The 18,778-nt window shown below is 44.1% G+C and overlaps 1 long non-coding RNA gene across 1 annotated transcript; it reads right to left on the bottom strand.

Moving 5' to 3' along the window:
- Window positions 1–492: 492 nt before the first annotated feature.
- LOC131402346 (uncharacterized) lies at window positions 493–2,030 on the bottom strand. Its single transcript, XR_009218567.1, has 3 exons — window positions 1,863–2,030; window positions 1,110–1,181; window positions 493–555 (listed from the first exon to the last, which is right to left on the bottom strand). It is a non-coding gene; the product is annotated as an uncharacterized LOC131402346 (long non-coding RNA).
- Between the last annotated feature and the right edge of the window lie 16,748 nt (window positions 2,031–18,778).

Below are 18,778 nucleotides of genomic sequence, written 5' to 3'. Positions count from 1 at the left end.
AAGCATTTAAGATATCAAGGGATAGGGCCAGGACTAGATTTTGGAAATCCCTGAATTTTTTAATTCCCTGGGATGAATTGTCATTTTTTTCTCTTGAACACTTACCTCTCACAGTGAAAGTTTTTAATCAATTATTTCTAGTTAAAAGAGTTGACACTGTTGCTAATTAGACCCTACAATCATTAGAGGTTTACTTGCAACCTGTAAGAAAGAACAGTAATTCATTATGCACAAGTCACTGCTGACCTGTGACAATGTGACAATCACAATTCGATACCCAAATAAAATAACTCTCGGATCCTAAAAGAACAATAATGAGAATCCTATTTAAGGGAGAATTTTACCTGCTAAGGGAAAAACATGAGCTGGCCTGCATCCATTATGGACCCCTGTTCTGCTTTTATAAAAAGTATTTCATGGAGGGCTCAGGCCACCACATCCACAGCATCATAGATGTAGTAGCTGGATCCAGACAGAGTCGTGTTTAATGTTTCCTTTGGCAGAGACTCCAGGGAGGCATTGAATGGACACTCCAAAAATTTCCACATTCAGTTCCTGCAAATGAGCAGTTGAAATGTTCAAGGCATCATTTGGTAAAGAAAAAGTCTTCTTGGTATTTAGAGGGGCTAACTGTCCATAGAGAGTGTTTAAATCCAGATATGTCAAAGTTCTGGTGTGCAAAGGAAAGACTCCCATGGTAGGTATCAAAAAAGTGGTGACGTGGAATAAAAGAAGCATCCCACTGTGGTGTAGTGATCCACACCTTCTGAGTGGTTAAATAATGGTTTCCTGCAATGCTCACATTTATTAATCTACTTGTGTCACCATAAATGATAAACACGTTGGCTGATGAGTCTGTGCTTCTGGCTATGCATGTCCAATCTTTTGAAGTGTACGTCCTCTTGCTCACCGGTATCTTAGTCACAGGCAGGCACCGTTCATAGTCATCTCTCTTCTAAGTTCCCAGAGGAATTGCTCACCTTTTGTACCAACTGATACTAAGATTCCTACCCAGGTCCAGCCAAAATGTGTCAACAATGAGACCATTCTGAAGACTAGAGATGTGTCCTTGTGAGCTATCTGATAGAGAGCGGAAAACTAGTCCTTACCTTTCAGTACAGGATCAAAATCTCCATAGGTTGTCTGAATCAAAAGAGAAAAAGTGTTCCATATTGAGTTCTCTGGAAGAAAAATAAACAGAATTTCAACAAAATTCATATGATCAGTTAGCTAAACTTACATTCTTGGTGCTAACACTGTGAGTATGAAGCAATATTATCTGATGGTAGAAGTGATTGAGGGGAAGCTTGGCTTTGAAGCCAGACTGCCTGGGTTCAAATCCTGACTCTAATGTGACTAGCTTAACGCACTTGAGAAGGTTAAATAACCTCTATCCATCTTAGTTTCTATATCTCTAAAAAGTCCCATAATAACGTTACCTATTCATTGACTTATATTAGGATTAAATTTGTGACTATTTGTAAAGAATTTGAAGAGTGTAAAGTGGTTTTAAGTACATGTTTACATATAAAATTTTATTAACTATTCGATAAGTAACTAGGGTATGATTATTTCAGAATATCTAGCTTCCACTCCTTTGAGAGAATTTGGGCAACCACACTTCCAGAAGCTCCTGTGGTCTGCTTTAGACAGTGATGCTAGCCTCTGGCTACTTCATCCCTCTCTCAGATTCACACACCAAAATAATGAATCCACCATATCAAGAACTATCTGTGGTAGGTTTTTTCCTATTAGGGAGACATGCAAAACCACTTTCTTCTTTTCCACATGAGTGGCCACAGAATTTCACCAAGGAGGAAAACGTCAGTCCCTCCAGATCCATCCCTCCACCATGCTCATACCTGTGGTATTTTGTAGAGCTCCAACAGTGTCCCAATGTGGGCAGAGAATGCTGGTGTGGTTCCTTCAGTAACAGCCACATTCTTGTTCTGTGCCTGGCAGGTGTAATTAGGGATCATCTGACCCCATCCCGATAACCACCTCAGGGTGCTCACCAAGGTGCTGACATCACTGTTGAAGGAATTGTAGACATGGAAAACCAGACACAGTTTGGGCAGCCGCTGGGGGCTCCTGTTGATCTCCTCGATGGCAAAAACAAAGACCAGGACATAACGATAGTTTTTGAAGTTCAACCTGTACCAAGGCCATAGTATTAAAAATAAAGATCAAGTCATGCACTTCAGGCATAACTCAAGTGGGGAAAAAAAAGAGTAAAGGGTGGCATTTTGACTTAAGCAACTTGTTCATTCCAGAGCAATGGCTGTCTCTTCATGACTTTGGAACCTGGAGCACACGCACAAGATGTTCCCAAAGCCTTGGAAGATCAAGCCCTACAACTCTAGACTCAAAAGAGATAGATCAATATCCTAAAATGAATTAGTGGAAAGAAGAGGCACAAAGGATGCTTAAGGGGAAAGAATCCATTTGCATATTTGTTTACAAGTCAAACACTATTTCACACAGTGGCACCAACATGAGGTTGGTCATGGGCATGTGCAGGTATAGTGAGATGAAGCAAAAGTTTATAATCCATTAAAGAAACTAGGTAGGACAGGGAAGTGCATAAGAAAAACTTGAAGGAAGGGCAAGTGGAATATAGAATGGTATCATCAAAACTTTTGCAATATACCTTTCTAAAACTGCCTGCCTCACGGACTTAGGAAACACATACTACCAGAAGCAGGGAAATTGCACCATAATAAATAAGGAGATAGTCTTAGGGAGAAAATAAAGAGGAAGAAGCAATTTATGACTCTATGTTTTTCTAAAAGAGTAAAAACAATTCAGAGTCCGAGGAGCAGTGTAAACTTGCAGCTTTTCATCTATTTCTTTACAGATTAGAAAACCATCATAAGCAGTGAGCTTTACAGCTTATCTTTGGGTTGATTCCTCTCTTACACATCTAAGTTCAGTCCAACGTTAATTTTCAAACAATTTAATTGACGAGGTACAACATGCAATTCCAGAAGATTGCACAGCAGAACATAGGCTTTTGGTGCTCTAACATTAAAATATTATTTTCATTGGTGAATACAGCTTTAAAAACCAAAATGTTGGGATGCTGTAATTCTGAGTCACACAGAAACACTCAGATTGGATTACAAATAGGATTTGTATCCATTTCCTATTGCTACTCTGAGAAACTACCACAGATTTAGAGGCCTAAAATAACACAAAATTTATTATCTTATACTTTGGGAGGAGAGAAATCTAAAATGAGTCTCACTGGCTAAAATAAAGGTGTCAGCAGGAATGCATTCCTTCTGGAGGCTCTAGAGAAGAGTCCATTTCCTTGCATTTTCTAGCTTCTAGAGGCTGCTCACATTCCTAGGTAACAGCCTCATATCACTTCAATCTCTGTTTCCATTGTCATAACTCCTTCTCTGACTCTGACTCTTGACTTATTCTTTCACTTGTAAGGACCCTTGTGATTATATTGGACACATCCAGATAATTCAGGATTATCTCCTCATCTCAAGATCCTTGACTTCTTCACACTTGCAAAGTCTCCTTTCTATGTGAGGTAACATATTCATAGATTCGAAGGATTAGGAATTGGTCACCTTTGGGGGCACGTTCCACCTACCACAGGACCCAACTACATGCTTTCCAATACTTGAAGCAAAACACAGAAGAGGTTAAAATAGGTAGAAATGATATTCCATTTAAATATGAACCAAAAGAAAGCATGGGTATCCTTGTTAATATCTGATAAAATCCGAGTTCAAAGCAAAAAGCATGTGAAATATCAAAGGAGCTGAACATATGTCATATGTGACATATGTGGTGACCATATGTGGTGAAAGGAAGAGAAGATTGAGTACTAACAGTCATTATATCTATCCCCCAAAGTGAAAAAAAGCTATTATTTATAGACCCATGTGCATAAGTGCATATATGAACAACCAGATTTGGAGATTTAACATATCCTCTTAGAAATGGTCAAATTAAAGACAAAAAAAATATGCAAAGTTATGGAAGACTTAAGCTTAACAGATATTTACATATAAATGTAAATAAGGCTGGTATATTATGAACCCCAAAGAATATACATACATTGGATCATACACTGGGCCATCAAGTAAGCCTTTGAACATTGAAATTATACACAATGCATTCTCTGACCACAGTATCATTAGGCTAGCAATTAATAAAAAGATCTAGAAAATTCCATTTTATATATATATATATGTATGTATATGTTAAACACTTGATCTTTGATCCAGTACTAGGGATCAAATGTACAACACGACTATAGTTAACACCGCTGTATGATACATATGAATGTTAAGATACTAAGTCCTGAGTTCTCATCAAGAGGAAAAAATATTCTTTTCTTTTTTTGCTTTTTCTGTTTTATTATATTTATATGAGATGATAGATGCTAACTAAATTTATTGTGGTAATCATTGTACCAAATATATAAGTCAAACCATTATGCAGTACACCTTAAATTTATACAGTGATGAACGTCAATAATATCTCAATAAAACTGGAACAAAAACACATCTTTTTCAGAGAATACACCAAATTATTTTAGACCATAAAGGATACTGAGTAAATGCATTTTGAAGAAAAATAAATATCATCTCAATAAGTAGTTCGTTTTTGAATAATCTATACATTATGATGAGACTTTCTCTTAGTACTAACTTCTAGCCAAGGTATGGTTTGCCCAAAGATTCCCTCCCCTCCCACAATATGGGTCAGGAGCAGGGTGGCTTGTGGATCACTGCAGTAGGATCTTGGTGTTTTTTCCCTACAATTTGCATCCTTTAGGCTTTCAGAAAATAATCACTAATGGAGATTATTCCAAGGCAGGGGAAAATAAAAGATGCTTATTTCTGTCTTCTGTTTGGAAGGAAAATATTCCAGAAGGGAAAAAGAAAGGAAGCCACAAATAATTATTGAAGGAAAAGAAAGGAGCCGATGATTCATAGTTTACGGGAGAATCTCAACACAGTTTTTATATTCAACTTTCATAACTGTCAGAGGGATTCACACACACACAGGAACTTACACGCAAAATGTGACATCTTTGCTTGGACAAGTCACAAAGAAATTTCCATTGCATTTCTGAATCCTGGGTCAACGTATAGAAGGGGGAAAACCCACTGACCACTAAGTTCCCTTCCTTGTAGACACTGGGCCTTATGTAATCAAAGCCGCTCGAATAACTCATCAGGCACATGGAATGTGGAAATTTCCCAAGGAGGGGCAGAAGAAGCAGAAAGAACATCTCAGCTGACTTAACAGTTTGAGGCAAGGCCTCTAGTCAGTGGTGATTGAGGGAGCAGAGATGGAAAGAGACCTGCAGTGTAGCCTTCTGCAGGGAAATTTTACTCCTGTGCATGGTACACGTGTCTAAAAGTGCTCTGCCATTCAACACCATGGAAAGAAGATTTGTTATTAATCAGAACTAGGGCATTTTCAAGAGCAATATATACTGGCTCAGATTTTCCCTCAATGTCACTGTGGTTCAGAGTTGCTTCCGGTACCCTCTTTCTGTCACTCCCCCAGTCCAGGCCTAACTGCTCACTGCTCTCAGTAAGGAGCTCTGGGGTCCTCCCTGCCCTGGGGCTCTGCACCTGGGCATGCTGTGCCCTGGTAAAGACAAAGGTGAAAAATACGTTTGGGCAACATCTTCCACTGAAGGTGCCAGAGATTTCATCAGGGATGGGGGTCAGCAAGGCTCTGGGAACTACCCCATCCTGAGATTGGATTTTTTCTTTTCTAGGCAAACATTCTGTTTCTTGCAATTGACTGAGTGGTGTTGCATCCATCAAAACACAACATCAGAAAGGGCTGGTATTGCAATCGGCAAAAACAGCCCAGCATGATTCCTGTGAGACCCAAGGATGAGGTCATTGACCATGCCTTGGGTAAGCCTCAATGGTACTTTACAGCCTATATCGCCAACCTCACCCTTAGGTCTATTTGACCAATGTCTGAAGAACTGGTCTCATGCACAGTTCAGGAAATGGATATCCATTATCCAGTTCATATCAGTTTCCCATGAAATGAAGTCTAAATTCACATATATTTACACCTAACCTCTTCCTTAGACCTATGTCCTGTGCTAGGACTCCAGCACTTAGTTACTACATATTCCAGTACATTCCATTTAAAGTCTGTCTCTCCTAAACCCAAAGTCTCTCTCAACAACTCTTTTGCCATTTCTCTGCTAATCTTCAAGGCAAACATTTGCAAGGGTTGTTAGTATTCAAATATTCCTCTTCCTCAATTCCCATCCTTTTCAACCCACTTCAATCAGGTCTGTCCAAGTACGTCACTCAATCTGTTCTCGTCAAGAACATCGGCAGCTTCTACGAGGCCCAATCCAGTGGTCATTCTTTACTCTTTTTTTACTTCAGCACGCAGCATCATTTGACCCGGCTGACTGCTCTATCCTTAGGACACTACTTTCTCATGAACTCAAGCTAATTTTGTTTTTGAATATAGTATTACATTCAGATTATTTTCTCGAACTTATCTTGTGATAGAGGTGTACTGAAGTCTTCTACTACGGTTATAGAGAAACAGATTCTTATTTGTTATTCTGTCATTTTTTCGTTATATATTTGGGTGTAATGTAAATAAGTACATACAGGATTAGGTCTTTTCTTGTGAATTGTTCCTTTTCATGAAGGGGTCTTATTTTTTCATAGCGAAGTATTTCACTACATTAATAAATGATCAAACATTTCTTCTGATAGACCAGGCACTTTTCTAAACGCCTTATGAATATTAACTTACAGAGTACTAAATATAAACTTAAGAAGTGTGCAGTAGTATCATTCCCACTTCAGATGTGAGAAAACTGGCATGTTACTTGCCTGAGCTCTTTGGCTAGAAAATGGTAGAGCCTGAATTTGAGCCCAGACAGTAGACACTCTTAACCACCAGCATATTCCTTGAGTACATTCTATATGCCAAGCACTTTTGGAGACACTGGTGTCTGTAGCAATGAATGAAACTCCACTTTTGCTATTGAAGCACTTAGGTTCTAATAGGGGAAGGACAGACTATAGAAAAATCAAGAAAACATGTTATTATAAGTGTCATGTAGAAAATGTAGAAAGCATTTTAAGACAGTTGAGAGGGATTGAGATCTTGCTAATTTACATAGAATAGAAAGGGATAAACTCTTAGTTAAGGAGCACTTGAACAGATAGCATAACAAGTTGGGACAGTGAGTCATACGAATTTGTGTGACTAAAGCAATATACTCATGCAAAGGTCTGGAAGACAGAGGCTAGTGTGACTGGAGTAGATCAAGTTGGGGACACTGAGGGAGTGGTAGAAGGTGATGTGGTCAGAGACTTGGTCGGTCCTGATGTTGTTGGGTGTTATGGTTCACTATTAGGTCTTTTCCTTATGCTATCAATGAGTTGGCATATCAGTTGGAGTCTCAGCAGGAAACAGAGGACACACTGAGACTAGGATGATTCAAGTAGAGTTTTCATAAAGGGGCTTCTCGGAGTTGTGGACAGCATGTAAGAACACCACAAAAGGTGGTTGGTACCCAGTGAGATGGTAAGTGCAGGGCTCTACTAACATCCCTAAGTCTGAAGGAGTAAGGATAGTGAAAAATTATCGAATTCTAGAAACAAGAGATGAGGGAAATGCATTCCAGGAGCTGAAAGGAGGTCAGGGGTAGCATCCAGCCCCAGGTTCTCCTGCAAGAAATTGCCAGGACTGACTAGAAATTGCCAGAGTGACTAGATGTCACTCTCTTTCATCCTTCTGATTTCATGTCTAGGCTCCCCATTGACCAAACCCAGCCAAAAGCCAAAAGGCAAGAAAGCCCGCTGACGTAGTTCATCTTCACTAATCTTCCTGGGTGAAGCAAGATAGAGAAGGTGGATCTACTGGGGCAAATGGAAGATATTCTGAACTGTGCAGCCCTTTTTTGCCTGAGAATGTACTCTTGTCAATCACCTGGGTGGAAAGTTCATATCCCTGCCCAGGAATCCCATCAGCTACTGTCCTGTCCTAGATGCAATCCAAGCATTGATACTCCCATGTGTAGTCAAAAATAGTTGCCATTGCAGGTGTTCTTCATGTAAGATGGGTTATGAGGTTCTTGGGAAGAATTGCAAACAATAATTAACCAACAGATCCTGGTTCCCAGAGGTGGACACTTCTACCAGGAGACAAAGTCAGAGTCCCATTGAACTTTACTACTGCTTATGAGGCAAACAGAATGAAAGAAGTCACTATGGCCTCTGGCACAAGTAACTCATCCCGAGGACAAGGGGCTTCTGTTATACAGTGAGGGCAAAGAAGACATTTGGCCTTCAAGTAATCCATTGGGCTGTCTTTTGATATTCTTTCCCCAATAATTAAGTGTAGCAGCTGTATCCTGTGAAGGGTGTGGTGATCAGGTGTTCAGATGACTCAGGGATGAGGAACTGGATCCTCTCTCCAGGTAAGCCACCCAGACCACCAGAAGTGCTTGTCAAGGGTGAGGGGAATCTAAATGGGACAGTAGGAGAAGTGGGATTGTAAGTATCAATTGTAGCATGAATAAAAGGTGCAGTCAAGAGCTGTCTGTAATTTGTCCCACTGATCTTCCTGTTCTAAGTTTCCCCAGTCAAGAAGACCAACCAGAATCCTAGTGCACTGACTGTAAGAAGCAAGTGCATCTGAGTGGCATAAGTGGTGGACCATAATGGAGACAGTGGTATATTTTCTAGGTTCTTATTTCAGGACTAAGTCACTCGCTCTTGTAGCTGCAGAAATTCTTCTAAGGGCTCATACTGCCAACCTCTCTGGGAATTTCCTTGGGCCAAAGGAAAGTGCCACACCTAAGATTGTGACCACTCCCAATAGCAGCCCACTTCCAATCACCGGTTCATGGGGGGAGGGAGGCGGATACAAAGGCCCAATTCCTTTGCCTCAATTTGAGAGACCCCAGAAGGGCCACTTCAGCTCCAGTGCTCCCATTGGGATCAACTGTGGTCTCCGTTTCTAACTTATCACAGTTCAATGTCTTCTGCCTAATCTCAGTTCTCTTCTTTAGAGATGGTTACCTCAAGCAAGTAACAAACTTTTTATGCCAAAGTTTCTTCATCTGTATAATGAGAACAATGAGATTGACTACTTCACAGACTTGTATTAAGGATTCAATCAGCTGACATATGTAAAACATTTATGAGACTCCCAGTATACAGGAAACATTATATGTTTCATCTTTTATTGTGAATTAATTAAAATCCATTACAGGATTATACTGAGCAAAATGAGCCACACACAAAAAAGAGTAAATATTGTATGATTCTATTTGTATGAATTCCAAGAACAGTCAAAAAATAGTCTGTGGTAGGAAAAATAATCAGAACAGTGGTTGCATCTAACCTCAGATTGTGGAGAAGGGGTGAGGCAGGAGCAAGGATTGACTGAGAAGGGACATGGAGGAACTTTATGGGATGAGGAGAACGTTCTATATCTTGAAAGGAGTATAGGTTACATAGGTGTATGCATTTGTCAAAATGCATTCAGTTCTACACCTAAGATCTATGCATTGTGCTATGTGTAACATATGCCTCCATTAAAATCAGATTCATTTTCCTAAGTGAAAGAAGCCAGAGATGAAAAGCCATTTATTGTAGATTCCATTGTACTCCATTTGGGGAAAGGCAAAACTGTCAGGAAGGACAAGAAATCAATGGTTTCCGGGGCAAAGAGTAAGAGAGGGGGATGACTACAAAGGGACAGCACAAAGGAATTTGGGAGTGATGGAATTGTCCTATCAAGACTGTTCATGTGTGTATCATGTTAGATCATGACTGTGTTGATGGATACACAACTCTATGCATTTGCCAAGACCCACAGAACAGTACATCCCAGAGTGGATATTACTGTAGGTTAAAAAAATTAATCCACCAGGTAGTGAAGGGAACATAAAATGGAAAACAAGCTATAACAAATGAATCTAAATGTATTGCAAATGAATAACATAGCCACAATGAAGGCTATGAAAAGGAAACCAAAATTATTTTGGAAACCTATGTTTTACCAGATCCTGTAAGCCTGGATCAAAAGAACTGATCAGAAATCCTGTAGTCTAGTTCATAAAAAATGTTTCTCAGAAGGGTATCGGTTAGCAATTCTGAAACTAATTTATGCATACACTAGACATGAACAACTAAGTAAATATATTGTAGATGATGAGAGCCAGTGTATCACAGTCAAAGAAAAATGTTATAAACAGGGAAAGAGAGAAGGCTGGCTCTTATTCCAATCCAACTGAGGCGTTGGATTGGAATAAGAGCTACCATTATCAATTCATGCTTTTCACGGATGGATGGGCAGATAGATAGATAGATACATAGATAGATAGTAGATAGATAGATACATAGATAGATAGTAGATAGATAGATAGATACATAGATAGATAGAGAGATAGATAGTTAGTGTGTGTATGTAGAGGACAGTATAGATTCATATCTTTTCAAGGCCTGACTGCTCAGAAGGCCTAGAAGAACAACACACCAGTAATAATGAGAATACCTATCAACCACCCAGAAATTGGTTACTAAGATACTATTCTAAAGAAAAAGGAAGGAACCAGGGCTCTCTTGAGGAATACTGGATTCCAGGGCTATGGTAGAGGAAATACAACCTGACCATGAAATATCTCTGAAGGATATTCTAGTGTAAAATAAAGATTCACAAAAGGAAACCCCCAAAATCTGACTAAAAATCCCCCTTCAGGTCCTTGAATAACACCTAACTTGTGCACGTGCAGGGAACGAATCTAGGAGACTTAGAAGAGAAAAGCTACTGAAAACTGAATATTGTGCAGAAATTTCGGAGATCACACATGCCAGGAGTGGGAGGTTGGCTTTTGGATTCATCTGGAGTGGAATGACCTTGATAAAAGAAAAACAAGTCCTAGCTTTCAATTATGACCCTAGAAATGTCACAGCCTGAGAGTCAGTGCCACACACTAAGAGTAAGGATTACATCTTGGGAGTCAGTGTAAAACTGAAATATATATGTCCTTTTAGGGTCTAAAACCTAGCCTTCAGAGGCTCAGGGTGATCCATTCGTACTACAAACCTAATCTTTAGAGGAAGGCAACATGATTAAGACCTTACGAGGTATTGTTCACAAGATCCAGCACACAATAAAAGATTAATAGACATGCAGAGCAGCAGGAAAATGCTCTCAATTATGAATATATAAATCAGTAGAAGCAGACCCAGAGACAATCCAGATACCGGAATTAGCAGACAAGGACTTCAAAATAACTATGAATAAAAGGAAAGAAACCTGGACAATTGTAGAAAATGAAAGACAAACTAGAAATCTTTAGAGCAACCAAAGAAAAAGGACACGTTTCTTTCAAAAGAGCAATAGTAATTCTGGAAACTTTTCAAAAGAAACTTTGGAAGCAGAAGACATGAATGACATCTGACAGATAAGGGTTGAATGGGAGGGGAGAAAAAGCTGCCAATTTAAATTTCTCTGACTTAAGAAAAATATTCTTCAAAAATGCAGACAAATTAAAGATATTTTTCAAATGGGGTTTAAAAAAACAAGCTAGAACAATTAAACAGCAGCAGAACTGAAATTCAAGAAACTCTATAAAGAGAATTTTCAGGGTGAAGGAAAAGAATTCCACACAAAGACACATAATGTTAGGAATGATCATCAGCAGGAAAGAAAATGTATGTAAATATAATGAATATTGACTGAATAAAATAACCCTGTATACTTTTACAACTTTTATGTAAGTTTAAACATTTTCAAAATATAATGCTTTTAAAAACATGTTGAACTGATACCCGAAAAATAGCGATGATGGAAGCACCTCCAAGAAAATCTTCACTCCACCCCGCAAGACTAGAGATTATGGAGCCCCAGCAAATGGTGCTCACAATCTGCCTCCAACAGCAGATGTGACAGAAGCCCTAGAGAGACATCACCAGTTCCTTCCAAAACTAGAGGCAACCAGACCTCAGATAACAACTGTCATCCACAAACACAAATGCTGGGGTCTGAGCATCAAGACCTCCATTCCCCCAGAACTAGAAATTATGGGACTCCAGCAAGCACCCCCTAGTCACTTCCAATTCTAGAAATGACAGCAGTCCCATAAGTAACACCCTTAGCTGCTCCTCAACACTAGACAATGGGAAGGCCCAGCCCAGTGACCCACCCAGTCTATGCCAACAATACAGACAAGGGCAGACCCAGAAAGTGAGACTTCCGATCTCCCCCAACACTAGAAAAAAGGAGCTCTATAGAGACCCCTCCAGAGCCCCCTGACTAAAGACACATGGAATCTCACGCAATTAACCCAATCCTCTCCCTGAATTAGAGACAATGGCCCTCCATGAAGTGACCCCTTCCTGTCACCCCAACACTTGAAAGGTGGGATCCCCGTACAAGCAGTGGTCCTCCAGTCTCCAAGCACCAGATACAACAGGAAACTCAGTCTCATGCCTCCTAGTTATCCCCAAAATAATGAGGGCTCCATCAAATGACGGAAGCTTCAGCAAGTGCTCCCCCATATTCCTGCAAGATTAGAGATGTTGGAAACCCCAAAAACCAACTTACAACCCCCTATACACCAAGAAGAAAGGAGCCCCAACCAATAGCACACCATTTTCACCCAACACAAAGCCCAGCTCGCCTCTTGACTACTTGGACTAGATATGAGTATACCCAGCAATGAGTAACCCAGTCTCCCCCCCAGAAAAGCAATGACCAGAGTCTCACTAGGCAACACGCCAGGTTCTCCAGTGTAAGTGTCAAACAGATCCTCAGAAAACTCCCTCTCTTCCCATTATCAAAAAATAAGAGTCTATAGAAGCATCACCAAGCAGTACTCAACACAAATGAGAGGAGACCACAATGCAAGTCCCTCAAGTCCCTCCCAACAGGAGACGACTGCCCCTGTGGGGAATCCTCCCTAATCCCAAACACAAGGAACATTCTGAGCCCCAGCTGGCAACTCGTCAGCTTCCTCTTGCTGTGTAGATGTCTCTGTCCCCAACTGTAGTGGATAGATAGAGCCCCGTTCAACCTAAAATCCCCTGCCCTGGGGAATGTTGAGGACCCAGTCTCAGAATAAGGAACACAGCAGTTGTCCTGACAAGCCACCAAACACCCCCAAGCTCCCCTTCTACAGAAGGTGACAGGAGCCCAGGACGCAAACTTCCCCTCAACATTTCCTGCTCTACCAAACCCCTCTTATCTGTTGCACATCCTGCTGACCTTCAGAATAACCTCTACTGCTAAAAGAGTCACTAGGAGCCAAGAAAGGCTGGAGCTGGGGGAGAGGCTGAGAAGGATAGAGAGGGGAGAGGAGTAAGAGTAAAGGGAAAGATGAGACCTTCCATGTTGTCCCAAACACAGCCATGAATTCCAGAGGCCCCAAACAGCTCCAATCAAACCAGGTTCTCAGGGGTGAGCAGGAACAGAAGAAAAGGAATTCTGGGCTTATGAGGAGAGGCGGCCTGGAGGAAAGGGGGGTGTGTAGGCTAGCAGCCAAGATAGCCACCAATGGTACCTTCCACCTGTGTTTATGCCCTGTGCAGCCCCCTCCTACATTCGATTAGCTGTGAATTGCCATGAACCCAAGTGGTCAATACAGTGCTGCAGAAATGACAGTGTCTGACACCTGAGGCTACATCATAAACCACACTGAAGCTGCCTCCTTGGTCTCTTAGATTGCTCCCTCTCTAGGGGAAGCCATCCACCATGCCATGAGGATGCTCCAGTAGCCCTGTGGAGAGGTCCACGTGGAGAGGAACCAACTTGCCAGCACCAAGTGCTCACCATTCAGTGAGCCACCTGGGAAGATCTTCCAGCCTCAGTCAAATTTTGAACTTTAATGACTACGTATGCTAACATGTTTAGGAGTGAAGTCTACTGTTGTTTGCATCGTACTTCAAAACGCATTAAACGGAGATGGATTCTTGGGTGATAAACGGATGGAGGTGGCAAAGTAAACATAGTAAATTGTAACTGATGGAATCTAGGTGGTGGACTGTCTTCATTAGGGCTGCCGTAGTAAAGTACCACAGACGGAGTGGCTTAAACAGCAGAAATTTACTTTCTCATAATTCTGGAGGCTGGAAGTCCAAGATCAAGGTGCCTGCAGGATTGGTTTCCCCTGAGTCCTCTCTCCTTGGCTTCCAGATGACCATCGTCTAGCTGCCTCTTCACGTTGTCATCCCTCTGTGCATGCGTGCCCCTGGCGTCTCTTGGTCTGTGTGTCCTAATCTCATCTTATAAGGACACTGATCAAATTGGATTAGGGTCCACCCTAATGGCCCTATTTTATCTCAGTTACTTTCTTTTAAGTCACAAACTCCAAATAAAGTTACAATAAGAGGTACTAGGGATTTGGGCTTCAACACGTGACTGTTGAGGGGACAGAATTCTGTCCATAACGTGACTGTTCACTGCAAAACTCTTTCAAATTATCTCCCTGCCTGAACATTTTTCCTGATAAAGTGGGTGCAGGTGGTGTGCTAAGGCAGGAAAGAAAAAACGAATTGTTAACAAAAAAATCATGTTGGAACCCCCAGTTGTTCTGTGGAATAGGGATTATCATAGATTTAACGGTACAGATTAAAGCTATGAAAGTCCTATAAAAAACCAAAGGATAAGTATTTTATATATAATCTCAGAGAAGAGATGGTCTTTTAAAACTATAACAAAACAAGAACCGAAATTAACACGTTTGATTTCCTTTCAAAAAATCTGCATGGCAGCAACAACTAGAGGCAAAGACAAAAACAGGAAAAGAGGAGGATGTTGGCAACTCATCACAAAAAGCTAATTTTTTAATATTAAGGAACTCTTACCAACCAAAAAAGACAAAGAATCCGTTGGAGAAATGGACAAATGGCGAAGAACAGTTCACAGAAAATAGAGAATGCTCTCAGTATAAGAGATGATTCTCAACTTCGCCCACCAAAGGAAAGATAAGTAAAACACCAAAATTCTTGTTTTTATTTATCAGATTAGGAACACTTACTGTTTGTTTAATATGTTGATCTATTAGGATGTAGAGAAAGTGACATTCCGACAGCACAGTGAAGAGGGGGTGAACTTGAACAACCAGCGAAGCCCGGGACTTGGCGGGGAGAGACCGAAAGAGCCGAACTGTGGCAGTGAAATCGGAGAAAGCCGAAACCAGACGGAGAGAGACGAACCCGAACCACTGAGCCGAGGAGCGGCGGGGACAGGCGGAGGGAGCCGAAACCAGGCGGAGAGAGACGAAGATAAACGGAAAGAGCCGAAGATGTGACGACACAGCGGAGGCCAGGCGGAAGGGCCCGACGCCTGGTTAGAGGAGCCGAGCCCAGCCGAAAAGCGGCGAGAGGCGGCGGAGAGAGCCGAGCCCCGGGGCCGCGGGGAAGGGCTGAAAGGTCGTGGGCGGTGAAGCGAGAACAGGCGGTTGGCGCCTCAGAAGGAAGCGGAGGCGAGGACGGCGACGATGAAGGGGACCGCGCTGCATGGGGACCTGGATGTAAAGTCCGGAGCCTTCCACGCGCCCGAGCCGCCCCGAGCGCCCCCCCCCCGGAGGGTCGTGGACCCGGTCCCCGCTGCCCTCCTCCCCGCTCCCCCGGCCCCGCCGCTGCCCACAGCGCGGGGCGCTCTGGCCGGACAGCGGCGTGTCCTCCGCCCACGACGAGGACGCGCGTGTCCCCGCGGCTGCATCCTCCGGACGTGATGGCCGCGTGGAGTCTGGCGCCGGTGTCCACTGCAGGGACTGACCCCGGGGGTGCAGCCTCTGACCCGCGCTGAGCCCGCGGACCCAGCCCGTGGGGAAGCCGCTGGGGGGCAGTGACCACGCGGGCTGACCGGGGGTCTGGGAAGAGGCCCCCATCCTAGACAGAGGCTGGAATGCGAACTGTGGGCCCCTCCTGACCGTCTCCGCACTTCCAACACCAGCGCCAGGCTCTCACTCAGGGCTCTTGATTGTGTGAAACAGGATTGTTAGAGTGATCGCTCACGGAGCCTCTGGGAGGACCTGGACCGGCTGGAGCCCCGCTGAGGCCGCTTCTATTAGCTGCTGTCCAAATCCATCGTCATCAGAGCGTAGGTCCCTCTCCTGGGTCAGAGTCTGCGTGGGTGCGTCTGATCCACAGAACTGTGCCCTGGCTACAGTGGGGAGGCGGGAAATGGACGTGTCTGGCATTTTCTGCTGTTAAATCTGGAAGCTGGTGTTATCTCCCCCCAGGATCATAAAGTGAGGGAAGCCCTCAAACATAGGATAGGGGTTCAGTGGCTGAGAAACCAAGAAGGATGACAAATTCTACTAGGAGGCCCTACTTTAAGTTTTTTAAGAGGAACCCCTGGAGACCACTTATGTCAGCAACCTTGGGAATTTCCGCTCTAATTATTTATGAAGGAGAAATGGCGGGGAAAGCCATTGCCCTCTTCAGCAAAGCAACAGAGACGCCACAGGAGAATGAACCAGGGTGGAACATCCCATACAACATCTCCAAGAAAGAGTCCTTCATTCGTGAAAAATCACATTGATCTCCCTCCACCGCCCAGCCCCGCCAAAATGTCGTGTCAGTTGATGTAAGAGATTAATGATCTGTAAACTTTCTCGCCCCTCTCCGAATCTCTGAGGGGCCTCACATCTCATGTATTTGATAGGATTTTGTTAACCTCTCCAAATCTCTGAGGGGCCTCACATCTCATGTATTTGATAGGATTTTGTTAACCATTACCGCAGGGTAGGGATGGGGAGGCTGGGACCCCAATGAACAACCTTTTATTGAGAAGCCAGTGCTCTGCAGCCAGACAAGCTGGGGCTCTAATTCCAGCTCTGTAACCACGTCAAGTTGCTCGCCTACAAAAAGGGAGGGCAGACTCTACCTCATAGGGTCATGGTGAGAATTAACTGAGATTATATATGCAAAGCATATGGCACAGCTCCCACTGAGTGTTTCCTTTTATTCTTGTTAGTTAGGTATTATCTGGAGAATAAAGGAGCAGTGGCTTGGAGGACTGGTGAGGACATGAAGGAAAAGAGTTGAATCAAGAAGAAATATTTACCAGATGCCTACTGTGTGCCAGGCACCGTTCTAGGCTCTAGAAATGTCGCAGTGAATGAAATACACATAAGCCTCTGCCCTTGTGGGAACTGTAAATGTGTAACCAAGTGGTAAATCCATCTGTTCACTCCTGGAAGCCCAGGCGTAAATCCACAATTAATTACCAAAGCCACAAGGAAAAGAGGAACAGGGAACCGCACGTACACAAATGCATACACACAAACAACCACAAAGCCTGGCGTAGGTCTGACAACTTGTCTTGGATTTTCTTAACAAGAACCTAAACCAATTGCCATCCTTCCTTCATTGAGCGCTCACTGTACACCAGGCATACGGGGGCATCAAGACATTGCGTAATTGGCAGAGGCGCTCAGCAAACCTGGTTTTCAACTCCTGAGCCTGTGTATGCTTTCTCCCACACCTCACTCACCATCAGGGAACTCAAGGAGTCTCTTCCTTTCCTCCCCAACCCCTTCCTCATCATGACTGATTTCCTTTTATGCAGAAATCTGAAGTAACCCAACAGATATTTTTAAAGCACAGCCTCAGACACCACGGTGGGAATCTCCAGCCGTCTTCTCTTAAACGATTCTTCAGTCCTTGTCCCACAACCAGAAAGGCCTGCTGTCAAGCCGCAGAAGCATGCTGGGGTTGGGGTTGGCCTCTGTCTGCTGCCACACAGGGACACGCAGGAGGGAGGCCCTCGGGGTTAGGGCGCATGAGAGGCTCATCCAAGGTTAGAGACCTCCCAAGTCTGACGGCAAAAGACCGCTTCATGACGGGCGGAGCTGGCGGGGGGAGGTTAGCAGGGAGCCTCGGCAGCAGTCCAGAGCCTTGGGTGGGCACCACACGGAGAGGTTCCAGCCCTCCCTCTGGCACTGACTTGGGGCAGTAAGTTATGCGTCCTCTCTGAGCCTCAGTTTACTCCTTTATGAAATGGGCGAACAACAGCGTCAGCCTTTAGGGGCCACTCTGAGGGTCCAGAGAGATAGGATGGCGCAGCCTGTGGCATTCGGTGACACCCACTATAATAATCATGATAAAAACGTCCACTCCTTCTGCTACTATAACTGTGCTGTTCCCAAGGCGCCGGAGTTTGCCTCCGGACATGTGGAAACAGAATCCCAAAGTGTAAACATGCACCTGAAGTCCGGGGTAGCCACGGGCCTCGATCCCAGGAAGGGGATGGAGGGATTCTACAGTTCCCCGCCCCGGGCAGCGTCACCTAGCAGCAGCGACCCCAAGGGACCCCCCGGTCTGTCACCCTCGACTCCGGCTCCTTACCGTGTGCGCCCCGCGCATTTGGCTGTCCGTGGCCTCCCGGACCCAGGGACCCCACTTCTCGGAGGCGACCCAGAGAGGACGTGTGTCCCCTCTCCGGAGCGACTTGGGGTCGGAGAGAGCCAGGCACGGGTCCGAGGCGCGCTCCGGAGAGGCGCCCGCGGCAGAGCAGGCACTGGCGCAAGGTTGCTCCAGCCCGGGGCCGGCACGCGGGGCGCGGAGCCGTGAGCCCAGGCGGGCAAAGACCAAGGTCAGCGGCTTCCCGCCCCCAGGGGAACCTGAGTGACCGCCCCGGCCACCCGCCTCCCCACCCGGGAGGGCTCTTGGTCCACAGCTGGGGCTCCATTTTGGCGAGGGATCGCCTCCCCACCGCGCGACTCCCCGCCCACTCCCGGACCCCAGACTCACCCTCTCCGGGGTACAGGTGGCCCGCGGCGCCC

Source organism: Diceros bicornis, unplaced genomic scaffold, assembly GCF_020826845.1.
Source record: "Diceros bicornis minor isolate mBicDic1 unplaced genomic scaffold, mDicBic1.mat.cur d_74_multi, whole genome shotgun sequence".
In the NCBI taxonomy this organism is placed as follows: Eukaryota; Metazoa; Chordata; class Mammalia; order Perissodactyla; family Rhinocerotidae; genus Diceros; species Diceros bicornis.
Note: the sequence above shows the minus strand (reverse complement) of the source record. Positions and strands in the feature narration are given on the sequence as shown.